The sequence below is a fragment of the Strix uralensis genome, chromosome 11, assembly GCF_047716275.1.
Source record: "Strix uralensis isolate ZFMK-TIS-50842 chromosome 11, bStrUra1, whole genome shotgun sequence".
Classification (NCBI taxonomy): Eukaryota; Metazoa; Chordata; class Aves; order Strigiformes; family Strigidae; genus Strix; species Strix uralensis.
This window is the reverse complement of record NC_133982.1, coordinates 3,051,318-3,066,223: the sequence shown is the minus strand read 5'-3', so window position 1 is coordinate 3,066,223 and position 14,906 is coordinate 3,051,318. Positions and strand designations below refer to the sequence as shown.

The window sequence follows — 14,906 nt, the reverse complement described above, 5'->3', positions numbered from 1 at the left end:
GATACCTGCTCTTTGTGTCTATATTCCATTAACGAGTCTGAGGACTTGGTCTGAGGACTTGGACAGAAGACTAAGAATCAGAGGAAGTACTAGTGCTCATGGATGTCTCGGCTAAGGATAAGTGAACAGCTTCGTTTTGCAAAGCCAGCAAGTTTTTTTTTTTCTGTTTTCACGTCAGATAGAATCATCTGAGCTCATTTAATCTGGAGTTATCAAATGATTAAAGTCATTCAGGATGGGCTTTGCCCTGAAAAGCAGAAAAGCTATGTAACAAACTGAAGGTAAAGAAATTAAAAAGGCTTTTTTTTTTTGACAGTCTGCATGAAACTGTGTGTTAATACTTTCAAAGCACCCAAGTGGACTCCCTGTTCTTGCACTCACCAGTGTTTCTCCTGTTGTGCAAGAGATGAGGGAACTGTTTCTTGCTGCAGTTGATGAGAAGGTGTCAGACCAGGTCTGTTAGTCTGCAGTTAATGGTTGTTACTGTGGTGACCCAATGAGGTGACCACATTAATTTAAGAAAACTGGTCTGAAAACTATTGCATTCCACCTCCAATCCTGTTATTTATTTGAAACATTGGCATGCCTCTTTGGTTTTTGATATGCTTTTTAGCGTATCTTGTTGGATCAAGGTCCACTTTATAGTTCTCTTAAGTAGTGTCAGAGAGAGCATCTCTGTCTAGCTTAGGTGTCCAGAGGTGAAGAAGAGAGATCTCCATGAAAGAGAAGGTAAAAGAAGGTTTTGGGAATTGCTTTTTTCCTAAATTCTGCCTTTTTCAGGAATAGGTAAAACAGTCCAGTTGCAAAACTGGCTGAGCATCACTCAGCCCTTAAATGAACTGTTCCAGCTACTTGAAAGATTAAACCTTTCCCTCTCCCACCCCCCAATACAGACTTACAGTCACTGCTTATAGTCAAACAAGCTTGTGTGCAGAGGCAAAAAATAGAGGATACCCATGAGCTGCACATTTCTTTGCTTTTCTTTCTCTGCTTGCTGTTATTTTACGCTATCAAACGGGGAGAGAGAGTGCAAGCGATTTCAGGATGGTGTCAGCTGAAGATCCCTGGTTATCAGAATCCCTGTTGTTACCCCTGTGTTTCAGGATCTAAAGTTTAAGGGTACTTGCCTGGCTCTTGGGTGGAGGGCAGCACACAAAGGGTTTACGGGTAATGCTGCTCTGGGGACGGCCACTTCTCCCTGGGTGCTGTTGCGTGTGTTGGGATTAGGTATAGGGGAGGGATACACTAAGCCTCTTTGCTTTCCTTTCGCAAGATCTGCAGCTGTTTTTAAGGAAAAAAAAACCCAAAACTGAATCATATCTTTTTTCTTTTCTTTTCTTTTCTTTTCTTTTCTTTTCTTTTCTTTTCTTTTCTTTTCTTTTCTTTTCTTTTCTTTTCTTTTCTTTTCTTTTCTTTTCTTTTCTTTTCTTTTCTTTTCTTTTCTTTTCTTTTCTTTTCTTTTCTTTTCTTTTCTTTTCTTTTCTTTTCTTTTCTTTTCTTTTCTTTTCTTTTCTTTTCTTTTCTTTTCTTTTCTTTTTTTTTTTTGCTTTTGGAACAGAAGTTTGCATTCCTTTGCTCTAGCAGCTGGTCAGCCGCTGTTGTGCTTCTCCAGCTGCCTCCAGGTCTCTTGGAGAAAGTGAGGGTAATGCAGAATTTCTTCTGCTCTGCCAGCACCAGTCCCAAATAGTCACAAATCACGCAGGCTTAAAGATAAAATGTGCATACTGCTGCTTTGCCTTCCCTTCTTGAAATTTCCTCAAAAGGGGGTATATGGCAAAGGGTTGTGTTACCCTGCCACCCGTCTGCAGATTTGACCTTTTGATTCCTTGCATTTGTGGTTGAAATACACTTTTTCACTTCTCTCTAAGTTTAGATGCCAAATTTGTGCATTTTTTTTTCCTCTCTTTCTTCATTCTTCTCCCCTCCTCCAGATACCTTCTTTGATCCCCTTGTTTTCACTTGTTTAAAATTAAATTATATTCAGCTCAGGCTTGTCTTTTAGGAGGCAGTGACATACCTCTTTGTGCTGTGACTTCTGATTTAGGGAACGGGACACAGCAAATGAGAGTTTACGCAGATTTGTGAACCTCTTTTTCTTTCCCTGCTTGCAAAGCATCTCAGGTAGCACAAGCCTTTGACCCGAACCCACCCGTTCCTGGGAATGCCTTTGCAGTCGTGCTTGCATGGCAGGAGTGGAAGTGGAGAAAAATTAAGATTTTTTTTTTTTTTTTTTAATGCACCTTTGCTGTTTCCCTGATTGATCTTTTTTGAATAGCCTCAGGCTATTGTTTGTGATTTTTTGGGGGTTTTTTTTGTTTTGGTTTGGTTTTTTTTTGATTTGTTTGTTGCACAAGATTCCTGTGAGCCTTGTATGCACTTTTGGGGACAGCTGTCAAGGCAAGCTGTTTCTGCCATCTGAACGTAGTAATATCATCTGGTAGTTGTATGTAGCAGCGACTGCAGTTAGAGGTGTGCACTAAGACTGAGCATGTCCTTTTAAAGTGTATTTGACTTAAGTCCTGTGGATTTTCTTTCTCCTACAGTGTGATTTAATACGCCGGCTTTTTTTGTAGCAGTGCTGCTTGGAGTGGTTGCAATATGCCTTTTTTGTTTTGTGGTAAATGATATTATAAAATATTTACATATTACTTATTTGTGATAAATATTACATAAATACTGTACTTATTTTTCTAATAACAAGGTTCCAATTGATTTAAAAAGGTGATTTTCTTGATATTTTTTTTCTGTATTTTCCCCATTTTCTTATAAAGCACTTCTTTCCCCCCCCCCCAGAAGATTTCAGCAGGGTATATGTAGAGCTGAGCTTATCAAAATTTTGTGTTCTGGCTATTTAGTTTCAAGACTGAGGTTCTCAAATTCAATCATTTTATGTAGTTACCAGAGGAAGAGTTGCACGTTCTGCAATTCAGTTCTGTTTCTGATACACTTCATGCAATATTTCAGATCAAAATTTCATTATGCTCAACTTGATGCTTCATCAGGGCCCCAGAGTGCATATCTTTGCTGCCATGTAGGTAGTTTGTTTTTTCATTTAGATGCTAACCCTGGTATTATCTAGGAAAGCACTGAGGAAGCGTGCTGGTCAGGCAAATGCTTTACTCCAACAGTTGCATTTTTTTTTTTTCAAGAGTGGAATAGGAGGAGCTTCCTATAGGCAACTTTTGCAGACCTTGAAGCGTTTCTACTTCACTTCTAACTCCAAAATCCACAATTAAAGGTTTGCTCTAAAAAACCCCAAAATGTCATTATCACATCATTTCCAATTGAGGGTAGTGGGACACTGGAAGAGGAGAGAAGTTGTGGACGCCCTGTCACTGGAAATTTTTAACCTGACCTTGAACAAGTTGAACAATCTGATCTGGTAGAAGGTGTCCCTGCCCATGGTAGGGGGCTTGGATCTTTAAAGGTCCCTTCCAACCCAAACCATCCTCTGTGATTCCATTAGTGGACTATCTGGAGAACTGTGGCTTAGCCACAGGGCTATTTTACCCCATAGGTTAGGTAACTTGTTCACATGAACTTAGAACACTGTTTTAAGACTGTGTTTTCTCTTTACTTAAATTAGCTAGAAACATCCAGATGAACTTCATATTGGAGGCCCAGCTTGTTTTCATAGGCTTAAACCTTTAGAGGTGGGATGTTGGTGTGCTGCTTGCCAGCCCTCCCCGGAATCATCACCCTGCGCTGGTGTGTGATACAGCACATGAGCATCCTCCTCTGTTTGGTTCAAAGTGAAACATAGAGCATGCTCTGGCTTTCCTGGGGAGGTTCGAATGCAAGTTAATTTATAACATCATGTTACATTTCTTTTTTCAATTCTCAGCAAAAACGCAGAAGTAGCAAATTTCTCCCTGGCTCACATATGCCCAAAGGTCCCCAGACAGGTATCGGATGAGCCCAGATCTAAAGGAGTCTGCACCAGATCATTTTATCACCTGTAACTTTCTCAACATCTCGTTTGTCATAAGAAGTACTGCGATGGCAACTACAAAAACCAGACATGTTTTCTAAGCAGCTGTTTACATGCATCTTCAAACGTCCCAGTGGGGATTTCTCAATTGCTATAAAAAAAAAATAGCAAAAAGAAATGTTTCTGTGACAGGCTGAGGAACGCTGCTGGTGGCAGAGGGTAGCTGTTGCTGTCCTTCACAGTTGATGTGCATCTGCAGCATCTATGCCTGAAAAAAAAGAGTTGATTGCTTGAATTGCTTTTGAAAAAACTAGCCTTTTTGTAGTGGTGGAATTGCCTTTTAATTTCTGGAGCAATATTACGCAACATATGTGTTTTGCTTGTATGGGGAAGTTATAGCTTCAATCTTAAGGTCGAGAAGTCTAAAAGCTGTTATTTTTCTTTTTTTTTTTTTTTATAATCCTGATTGTTAAAGGAAAATGTAAGCAGCAACTGAAAGATATTGAGTTTTATTTTATAGACTTTGCCCTGGTAACGTACAGCCTCCTTCCCTCCTTTTACCGAGCTGAATTAAGCTCCTGCAACAGCAGCTGAAGAGCTGGCCGCTGTTAGGTGTGAGTGAAAATGATACTGCACTGCCAAAATTTCAGTGGATGCTGCTGAACGTTTCCAGAGTAAAACAAAGAGCTATTGAGCAGAGTTTAAAAAAAAAATAAAAATCAATTAACTAGAAGAATCGAGCATGTCCTGGACTTTCAGTATATTTGAGTGGCATCAGACAATGCAGAGGTGCTAAAGCTAAATATGCATCCATCCTCCACTGCTTCTCCCAAGAAATTTGGCAGGATGTGTGCAAGACCTGTAGTAATCCCAGGTAGGACCCAGCTCTGCTGGCAGATCCCACCCTGTTAACTCCTGCAGTGCTTAGCCAGGGTAAGGCAATGCTGTTTCTATACAGTAACTTATGGTGCAGTCATTGCCCTGTGAGAAAAGGCATTGTCAAATCCAACATACTCATATTTTTACTTGGAACAATACTAATGTGAAGTAAACTTTGAGTATATTCTCTTTTCCCTACCCCTATTTGGAACATTATTAATAGGAGGTAAAATCTGAATATATTCACATTTTTTTCTTCCTACTTGAAACAGTATTAATGAGAGGTAACCAAATTTTCATTAAAACGGACTTTAAAAACCAAAAATTATCTGATTTAGTTCATGATGTTCAGTTTCCAATACACTGATTTGGAAGTAATTCGGTTGTGTCATGTGGCTCTAGAGGTTTTATATCTGAAAAATGGGTTATATGAAGGGGAGAGGGAGTACTGGTTGTTCTACTCATTACTGGCTTTTGATCATTTTTAACCTACAATATATACAATTGTTATTGATCTCCTGTGTGGTCTAAGTTTGGGGTAGGTGTTTAATGCAGCAGCCAGGATTTTTTCGCCTTGCATTCTTCCCTCCCCAGTGCATGGAAAGGTTAGAGAGGGAGCAGTGCACAGAGATTATACAGATGATGCCTAATGTGGGAAGAATTTGTGCAGGCCTCCGCCGGCAGCAGTGACACAAAGGAGTCATACAGCAAGGCTCATGCACCAAATGCTTTTCACCAGCCCTTTCAAAATGCTGTTATTCTTCAGCTGGCGATATTTTACAGTTTCAGGCTCTGTATCAAGTAGTGTCTTGTTCATCCGTTTCTCTGATGCTGAATTATTCAATATTTTCACTGTAGAGTCTTTCTGCAATATCCAGATTGGCTGCATCGGTAGCTGAGTTTAATATTATTATTTTTCATTATTAGCCATCTTCAGCAAACATTTCATTCCCCTAAAGTCCAGTTTATTATGCTTGAGTGACAAAAATTGTGATTTCTGACCTGGGATGACTGCAGGAAAATGGATTGTCTATTAAAGCAGGTTTATGCAAAGCTGCACTTTTCTGCACCCTTAAGAATTAGCAGCTATTTTGTTTCCAGCAGGGAAATGCTAAATAAAACCTTGCCTTTGCTGGGTGAAGCACTTGCCTTACAAGGAGCATTTTATTGAACCTACACATCCAATCATCCCATCTTTTTTCCCCTCCCTCCTTGCCATCTTTTTTTGGGGGAGTTGTTTTGTTTTGCTATTTGTTCTCATTCATACTTTTCCATTTTTGTCCCTTTCTTTAGTTTTCTTTCACTGATCTTTTAGGGTTTCACTTTTTCCTCTATTGATCTATATCTAGAGATCTACAAAATCTAGATCTAGATATCTAGAATCTGGAGATCTTGGTTTTGTAGATATCTGGATCTTGAGAGATCCAGACTTTACGGACCCCTAGATAACTGGGTATCTTGATATCTAGATTTTATAGATATTTATCTCTATAGATGTCTATATATAATATAATGTTGTATTGAGCCTGACCCAAGCAGGGGCCATGCATTTATGCTTGCATACAATCATTGTGAACTCAGATGCTGCTCAGCATTATAAAGTATTAGAGAAGAAATTACTTTCTTAATACCATTGTTTTTTTAATCTTCCACTGACTTATTGCACCAGTGTATCTGTTGTTTGATTTTGTAGTATGCTCTTTTTAAAAACTTGAATATCAAGGTGCACATTTTATAAAGCATGAAGGAAGGACCTCTTTTCTGAAAGCTTTTTGTTTAATTTTTCACTAGATATATTTATCAAATAGTGTAATGATAATGTAGCACTCTGACGTAATGTTTTTGATTAAAGATTGTGCTGCTACTGTCTACTAAGGCTTCCATGAGGACTGAATATTGATAAGAGGCACAGACTTTTTACCCCTAATGTGCATAGTTAATATACCACTGTATTTTTCTAGTCACTGAATGAGAAATTAATGCTCTAGTAGGGATTTTGTTTCTTTCCCTGTCTCTCCTGTCTCCCAGTCAAAATACAGATTTTGGTTTTTTGACCGTTTACTGAGACCCTTTTGACATTTTTCGTGGCTGGGAAACCCGTATCGGATTTTATGCGCTGGGCTTGGGTGCTGGATGGATGCCAGATAGGTGCAGTGCTGCAGCATGGTCGCCCTTGGTGGGGAACAGAAGAGCCTGAGAACAAGGAGCCTTTGTAGGAGAGGGACTACACCCAGCTCTGGTGGTAGCAGTTGACAAATTTTGGCTTTTTAACGGTTTCTGCTATCCCCGTGGCTTTTCCAGCCACAAAACGTGAGTGCTGTCCACTGAACATCTCTGGTGAGAGCATTTTGGTTTGGTGCCCAAGGAGCAATACCCTCTCTTCTGCTCAGGGACAAGGAGATGGTGTCTTATTGAGCTCTGGGAGTTTGAACAAGTTGTTTCCCAAGGCAGCAAATAAAATTTTCTGAATCTGTTCTCAGTGTCTTCAATGCAAGATGTGTTCTCTTCTTATTTATAACACAGAAATTATGCTTTATAGCACAGGAATTGTTATTGTCACTTATTTTATACAGTGGAGAGACAGAGAAAAAGTTAATGGGTTTTTTCCCTCTAATGTCTCTGGTGACTGTTGGTATATACATAAATCTAAAAGAAGAGATTACTTCTGGAGTCGGTGCATGTGGCTGGTGCTTGCTCCTGTGTCTTCTCTGTTTTCCTGTATGAGTCTGGATGGATCTGTAAGCATTGTATTTGTAAAGGGACTGAAGTACCTAGCTGTCCTTGATGGGAATTAAAGATATGCGTACATTATGTATGTGCATATACACCCTATATATGTGTTAGCAAGCAGTTCTGCACAGCAAGGAGCCATTGTGTGCAGGGAAGCAGCCAGTGCCGAGGCCACATGTGCACCTCCAGGGTCTTGCTGTGGGTGAGCTCCCATCTGGTCCTGCAGCAGAAGACCTCAGTTGCCTACAACCAGGATTTAGTTTGAATTGCAGCAGTTTTGGGGCATAGAAACTGAAGTTGCTTTAGTGGGAGGGTCAAGAGGTTCCCTTTGAAGACCTCCTGAGCCAACTAAGGCACTGTGGCAATGCAATGTATACACCTTATTTTTCCATATGCTTCCTATAAGAAGAGAGAAGTCAACACGTTCATTGATGACAGCAGGTAGAGCATGAGCATTGGTGTGAACAGCGATCATCGTTTAGGGTTGTATCAACACAGATGTCCAAACCCAAGAATTGCTGAGATGAGCAGTGTTGACCATCCCTTCTACAGCTTGGAGAAGATTGCGTTTCTTTGTGGTCCTAATGTCTGCCAGATATAAAGAAGCTTAACCAAGTGCCTTCTGCTTTGACCAAATAGCTTTGCCAAATTCAACAGAAATCAACTAAAAAAAGTAAGGCAATATAGCAAAGCATAGGCAGATAGCTGCTCCAGAACGATGATCAATTTGTTCAGCCTCTAAGGTTAAATATTATATAGAAGTTAAGTTAGTAGAGTATGTGGCATCGGGTGATGGAGTAATCCTTCCCCAAACCCATATTGCACAAGTCTTACTGAAGCTCACGGCGACAATTTGAGGTAGGCAAATACAATCATTGTTTCCCGTGTTTGCAGAAAGGATCTGTGTTAACTGCAACAGCTGATTGCTGCACTTTTATTCGTTTAATTAAGATGGGTGAGGGATAAACGTTGTGCAGACAGTTGAGCCTTTGGCTTTGTCACGGTGATTGGGGATTTGGACTTTTATGGGCAAAGGCTGAAGTAAAGAATATGAAAGGACAAGCTGAATTTTAAGACTGACTTCTTTCCATTGAGTTTAAAACAGCACAGCTATTTTGCAGATCATTTATTTTAGGACATATAAAGCATTCAAAAAAAGAAAAAAAGATGTCCATTTTGCATCAGCGTGAGCAACAAATTAAGGAAGATTTATCACTTGGGATGATTGGTGCTCGATATGCATCACTGCTTGCTACTGTAAAGCTTCCCAATGTAGGTAACACCACCTCTCTTTTGTAGAGAAGAGCCTTGGAGAGTGAGGTGGTCCTCCTCTGCGCACAAGGATGGCTGCGCTCAGCCAGATGAAGGCTTCACCTCATCCTTCATCCCACCCCTGGGAGGATGTTAAGCAAGGCAGGGTGATGCTGCCCTGCCAGTCCCACTGCTTTCAGTCATCTGTGGCTCAGGAATCTCCTAAATTGGTGGTGATTTCTGTCTAATAAATCTGGATGTGTTTTTTGGGGGGCAGCTTGACTACATGAAACTTGTGATGACCGCTGTAAGTTATCTTTGTTCCAGACAGCACCAAAAAGCATGCTGCTTGCTTTTTGGCTTACACCTGGATGGCTCTACCACTTGCTGCTAACCCACTAAGGATTTTCATAAAAATGCATCTTATGGCTACGTGAAAGCTCAAGTTTTTGCTAGGTCTTAATGACACCATTGATAAAATGAATGGTGTCTATGTTCTATAGCTGCCTACACTGGTGCTTGTCAGCTGTGGCAAATCTCTGCTGTAAGAGTGGAGCATTTTTGAAAGGATATGTTTCTGTTTTCAGGAGTCCTGACCTGACCAACACCCATAAGTAAAGCCAGAATAGAAGAGGAGGTGGTACAGTATTGTTTAAGAATCAAAACAATTCAAAATTTAGCACAGCACAAGCCAAATCAGGATGGTTGGCAGTTATGGAAAACCATTATTTATAGTCATGAAAGCAAATTGTCTCAGTTATTTCCATTATAAAAGGTACCAGGAAACCATATAATCCACTATAAAAGAAGTAGGGGTCTGAGTAATTGTGATTATTTCTATTTTTAAGCATTACTGGACATATTTAATGCTTTTGCATTTAGCAGGATCGTTAATTTGATGTGGACCAGTCCATGCTCTTATGGGCAGACTGGTAGCAGGATGTAATGTAGCAGTTACTGAGAAGTTCCTATTAAAATACTTAAATGCTAATGCAACACACTAAGAAAATATGAATTTTGAGGGGGGAAAAAAAAGAAATACTTTTTAAAAAGACCTTTTTAGAATAAGAAACTCTCTTTAAAACTGCCCACTTCCCTCATTACCACTTCCAGGAAAGTGAGGTTTTGAAGGAGGAGAACACACATCTCTGAAAAAGGAGCATGTGTACCAAAAAGTGCTGGGCATGAGTCTGACTTTTTAAAATTAAAACAAGAAAAGAAAAAAGAAAAAAAAAAAAAGAAAAGTTCAGCAATTTCTGGCCGTAATGCAATAAAAAAATCTTACTTCTTTGCCAGCGTTTTCCAGATCTGTAATATCCTTGTGTTTGATAGGAGGGAATAGGAACAGAGAAATGGGATTCCTACGCAAGAAGGTTGTGGTAGGGATCAGAGATTTACTGGTTATCCCAGAGTAGGCAGATTTACTTATGGCTTTTAATTGGGAGAAAAATCTTGGACAAGCTGCTGTGTGAGGGATGCCAAAGGAGAATGAAAGCCTGTGGATAAAAATGCTTGCATCCAAGGTAAGGGTAAAATGTTAAAACTTTCATCTGCTTTATCATTGAGGAAATTGTTTGGAGAAATGGCAGGTTTGGAGAGCAAAGGTTTGGCAGGGTGGGTTGGAGTGGGAGCTGCGTCCCGAATATGTGATGCTCGAGTGTTTTCCAATGCAGAGCAGATCTAATCTTGCTGGACTTAAGCAAAGCATCTGATGTGCTTGGAGAAGAAACAAAAAAGAAGGGGAAAAAAAAAAAAAAAAAGAGGGAGAAAAAAGAAGAGACCAAGCAGATTTAATAATATGAAATATTTTTTTAGGAATTACTGTTTTCTCTGAATTTGGAATATTTTAAATACAGACTGGTAGGTGTAAGGGGTAGTGCTGAGTCTGTCCTATGGGAAAGTGTGGGGTTCAGTTGGGAGTTTTCTTCTTATCTTACAAATGTCATTGTGAAATTGAATTATCCTGTAATTAAGGAGATCCAGAAGATTTTCCTAAAGAGTAAAAAATTCTGGTTTTTGTTTTGCTCACAGAATAGAGGTAGAGTGGACTGTATCTGGTGGAGCTGGGGAAGATTTGGGGTTGCGTCCTTAAAACAAACTTCTCTACAAGGCTTATATCCACTTCTTCATCGAAAATAAACTTTGCAAGCTTTAGAAATACACTTCTACAGTTTAATTTAAGGCTCTGAAAAATGTGAAGTTGGAAGTATTGGAGTTTATTTCTTTATTGCCTAGGCTACGGCTGCAGAACTGGTGATGCTCAGAGGAATGTATTTGAATTATCAGGCTGTACTCTGCATTTCTGGGCCAGAGTTTTCTTGGTATTTGGAGGCCTCTGGGATAGAGGTAACCTTGCCAGCAGTTCATAAATTTGAGCCAGGCTTTTTTACCTTAGTCAGGAAATTCATGTTTGAGCTTTATTTAAGCTGGGATTCACAGTGATCTAATCCCAGCATGCTGCCAAACCCAACCTGAAATATTTTTTTTTTTGGCATTTTGTTGCTCTTTTTTTCTTTTAGCCTTCGTGTTCTGGATCACTCGATTCCCTCTCCATCACATTTTTTCCAGGAGATGTTAATCAGAACTGGATGAATGTATGCAATCACCCTGTAGAAAGCCTCTCTGCTAATTGCAGGCGTGGCGATGGCAGCAGCAAGCAGAGGAGCGGCCGTAACTGCACGCACCGCTCTGCTGCGTGCGCAGGACAGAGCTGACCTGCTACGCAGCAGGATGTGCTTTCCAGGAAAAATTATAACGAGTAACTATTTTTCATTTCTCCCAATAGCAGTTAGAGGAAATCTCGTGGTGGTATTTTGCAGGTGTTGGAAGATTACATGTGTGTGTACACATCTACACACACACGCACACACAAATCTGCATTGCAAGTGTCGTAGAGAAGTCCAAAATAATACCTAGAATAATAATATTATAATATATAATAATATATATACACAAAAAAATCTGCATTGCAGGTATCATATAGAAGCCCAAAATAATGAATCAAGTAAAACCCCGCTTTTCTCTGGATCGTGGCTTGGCATGAAGTTTAGCATCCTCCTTGTGAAAAGCATTATTTTAACTTAATTCTCAATCTTCAGAAGAATGCATGTGATAATACAAGTTTTTTGCTATGGAAGAGCATATCCGTGATGAATACTTAAAATATTTTGGACTGTAGTTAGTAATGGAAATTTGTCCAATATTTTAATTATCGCATCTGTTAATGAAGAGGTGAGGTGTGTTATTTATTGCTTGTTGGGTACAAATGGCCCTGTTGAGTAACTGGAGATGCTACTCCAGTACATAGGTATATAATTGGGAGTTGAAAAGGATGTCAAAGCTAACTCAAAATTATATGTATTAAGTCAGTTTTAAAGGAGTTGTTGTGAATCCCCCAAAACAGCAGCTGGTCAGTACTGGGCTGATGATCTCTAATTCTCAGTGTGGTCCTTGGAGCAGTGCTGTCAGCATATAGGTTGTCCATCTACAAACCTGGACTGGGCAGTGATTTTTGTGTGGCAACTGGAGCACAACAAGGCTTATTTTCCCCCTTCCTTTTCTTTTTCTGCAGATTGAAGCAAAAAGTAACCTGTTCCTGCATCCTCTCTTAATTGCCACCGTATGTTTGCTTTAAATCAGAATACTCTATTGCCAGAAGTTTTAGATTAGCATTAAATGGAGAAAAAAAAATAATGTTGTGGAGAGTGCAAAGACCTTCAAAGACCTTTCCTTGCTTGTGCAGTATGCCTAAAAATTCAACAAGGCAGGTCATCTGCCATTTCTTTTGCCCATACATACGGCAAGTCAGTTCTCAAATCACCCATGATTTACTCTTACTCCCCTTTATTTGCATCACGCTGCTGCTTGAAATGATAAATAACTCCAGTCCTGCTCCTCCACTTCTGCTGCAAATCACATAAATGAGGATGCGTGTTTAATTTTGCCGGTGATACACGCGGTGATACTTCCTAAATTGCCTTGTGTTCATCTACACAGACTCCTTTTCTTTTTTAATACTCTCAGTGCAACAAGTGGGCATCCAAGAGCTGGTAAACCTGGATTAATCCTGGGTTTGGGCTGCTTCAGGAGGGATTACAAACCATAATATTGGCATTGATGCTGCAAGATGGGAGCAAAGCTCTCCAAAGTGCTTACGCAGCACAAAGAAACTTTGCCGGAGCTTTTCGACTCACGTGCTGCTTTTCTACTTTGGGCTGCAAAGGAGAAAACTGTGGTTTCTAGAATTACATCACAATTATAATATTTGTAATAATAGAGATGCAATATAAATAGCCTCATGGCAGAAGGGAAATATATGGGTAATGAATGGGTGTGACCTGCCTGTTGCTGTCTTGGTTTTTCTTTCTGGTTTGTTCAACCCTTCCCTCCTCTATAACATCTGGTTTTCATCTGCTACAGGAAAGCCAAATAATTTCAGTAAAACTGGGAGAAAACATAATGCTTTAAAAAACCCCAACATATTGATGTTAGCCTGGTTTTCAAGTGGGGTTATTAAATTTATCAGCCTGGGTTATTGACAGAGTGGATGCTGACTTGCAGGCTCGAGTAAATGCATCATCTGATGGACAGCACAATTAGTTTAACGAGGTCAGAGCACCGTGTTTTCCCTTACAAGGGTCTGAAATGATAAATAATGTGAGTTGAATTACGCTGAATTTTGGTGCATCCCCCAGCTGATGTCTCAGCGGAGTGCTGAAGCACAGAGGCCGTGTTGCTGGTCGTAAGAGCCTTGTTTCAGTGGGACCGACTGCTCAAGGGTTAAGCAGGCAGCAATATCTGCATCGCGTTAGCCTGCAACAAAGATGCAGTTCCTAAATTGTCAAGTACTAGGTGTATTGATACAAAATAAATATATAATACAGAAAATATGTATAGAAAATAAATATAACGTATGAGATATAAATATAAGATAAATATATACATGAGATGTATAAATATGAAATAAAAATATATTACTTTCTATCTGCTCCTCTAACTCTGATTAAGGTTGTCATTTAGGCTAATTTTAAAGTTTAGAAGTAGCGTAGGTCAGTGTCTGCTTAATCTCCCTCACATTAGCAGCCCCCCTTGACTAAGTTTTTAAATTGCACTTTATTGATCGTCATGCTTTTAAAGAAGTCTGTAAGCTCTTATCGAGGGCTTGACGGCCTGCAAATGGAGTGTTTGTCTTGCTACAAACAGTATTGAACTGAACTCGAGGAATATTTACAAATTTTTTTCAATTTAGGTCGCAAAACCCTTGCAGATCATTAGATCATCTGCTCCTGCCCTCTCGGGTTTTTTGTTGCTGTGAAAGCTTCATTAAGATATAATTATGAGTAAGGAAAATATATCTGGTTTTCCATATTAATCACATCTGTTCGGCAAGAGAAATGTAGCTGGGAGAAGATTATTTTTGAGTAACTAGGTTGTGTTATCAGCTAGCTTGAGGCATAAAGGATCTGTGCGAGCAAGTATTGAAGTCTACAGGAGCCATAAGTTTGCATTTTGAGTTTAATGGTTTATTGTAATATTCGTAATGTTTAAACTGCTTTATGGTTATCACATCAAAAGATCTTAAGCGCTAATTTTTCCACAGTTTAATTAAGTTTCTAGCTTTCAGCTGATAATTCAAAAAATTTGATACTTTGAGAGAAAATGCTGCGCTTCCATTCATTTGACTTGATTCAAACCACGCTTGATTTGACTTCCCCTCAGACTGCCAGATCTACACTTCATTTTGCTTAAGAGCAAAATTTCTTCAGAAAAGGATGCGTGATTGGGGTAGAGCGCTTGCAATTGCTGACAGCGTTTTCAAAAGAAATTACAGAGGCATTTTATTTTTCGCTCCCATCCTATTCCTCACCATCCGAATCAGCTCAGTTTCATTTTGTGCATCTTGCTGTGTACCAATGCCAGGAACGTGGTTAAGAGGATGCGAAAGGTGAACAGTTCAGTGAGTTGATACTTAAACGTGTTGATAATTCAACGTGAAGGTTTTCCTACCTTTTGCTACTTATTACATGAGTTATCTTTGATGCATTTGTTTTCTGAAGTGGCACTGGAAGGATTGCAAATGTGGTAATAACCCCAAACCGTATGTTTTTAGACTGGC

The 14,906-nt window shown here is 39.5% G+C and overlaps 1 protein-coding gene across 9 annotated transcripts in view; it reads left to right on the top strand.

The window, feature by feature from the left end:
* MYO9A (myosin IXA) overlaps positions 1–14,906 on the top strand; it is a 190,100-nt gene that overhangs the window by 36,304 nt on the left and 138,890 nt on the right. The gene's annotated exons all lie outside the window — the stretch shown is intronic.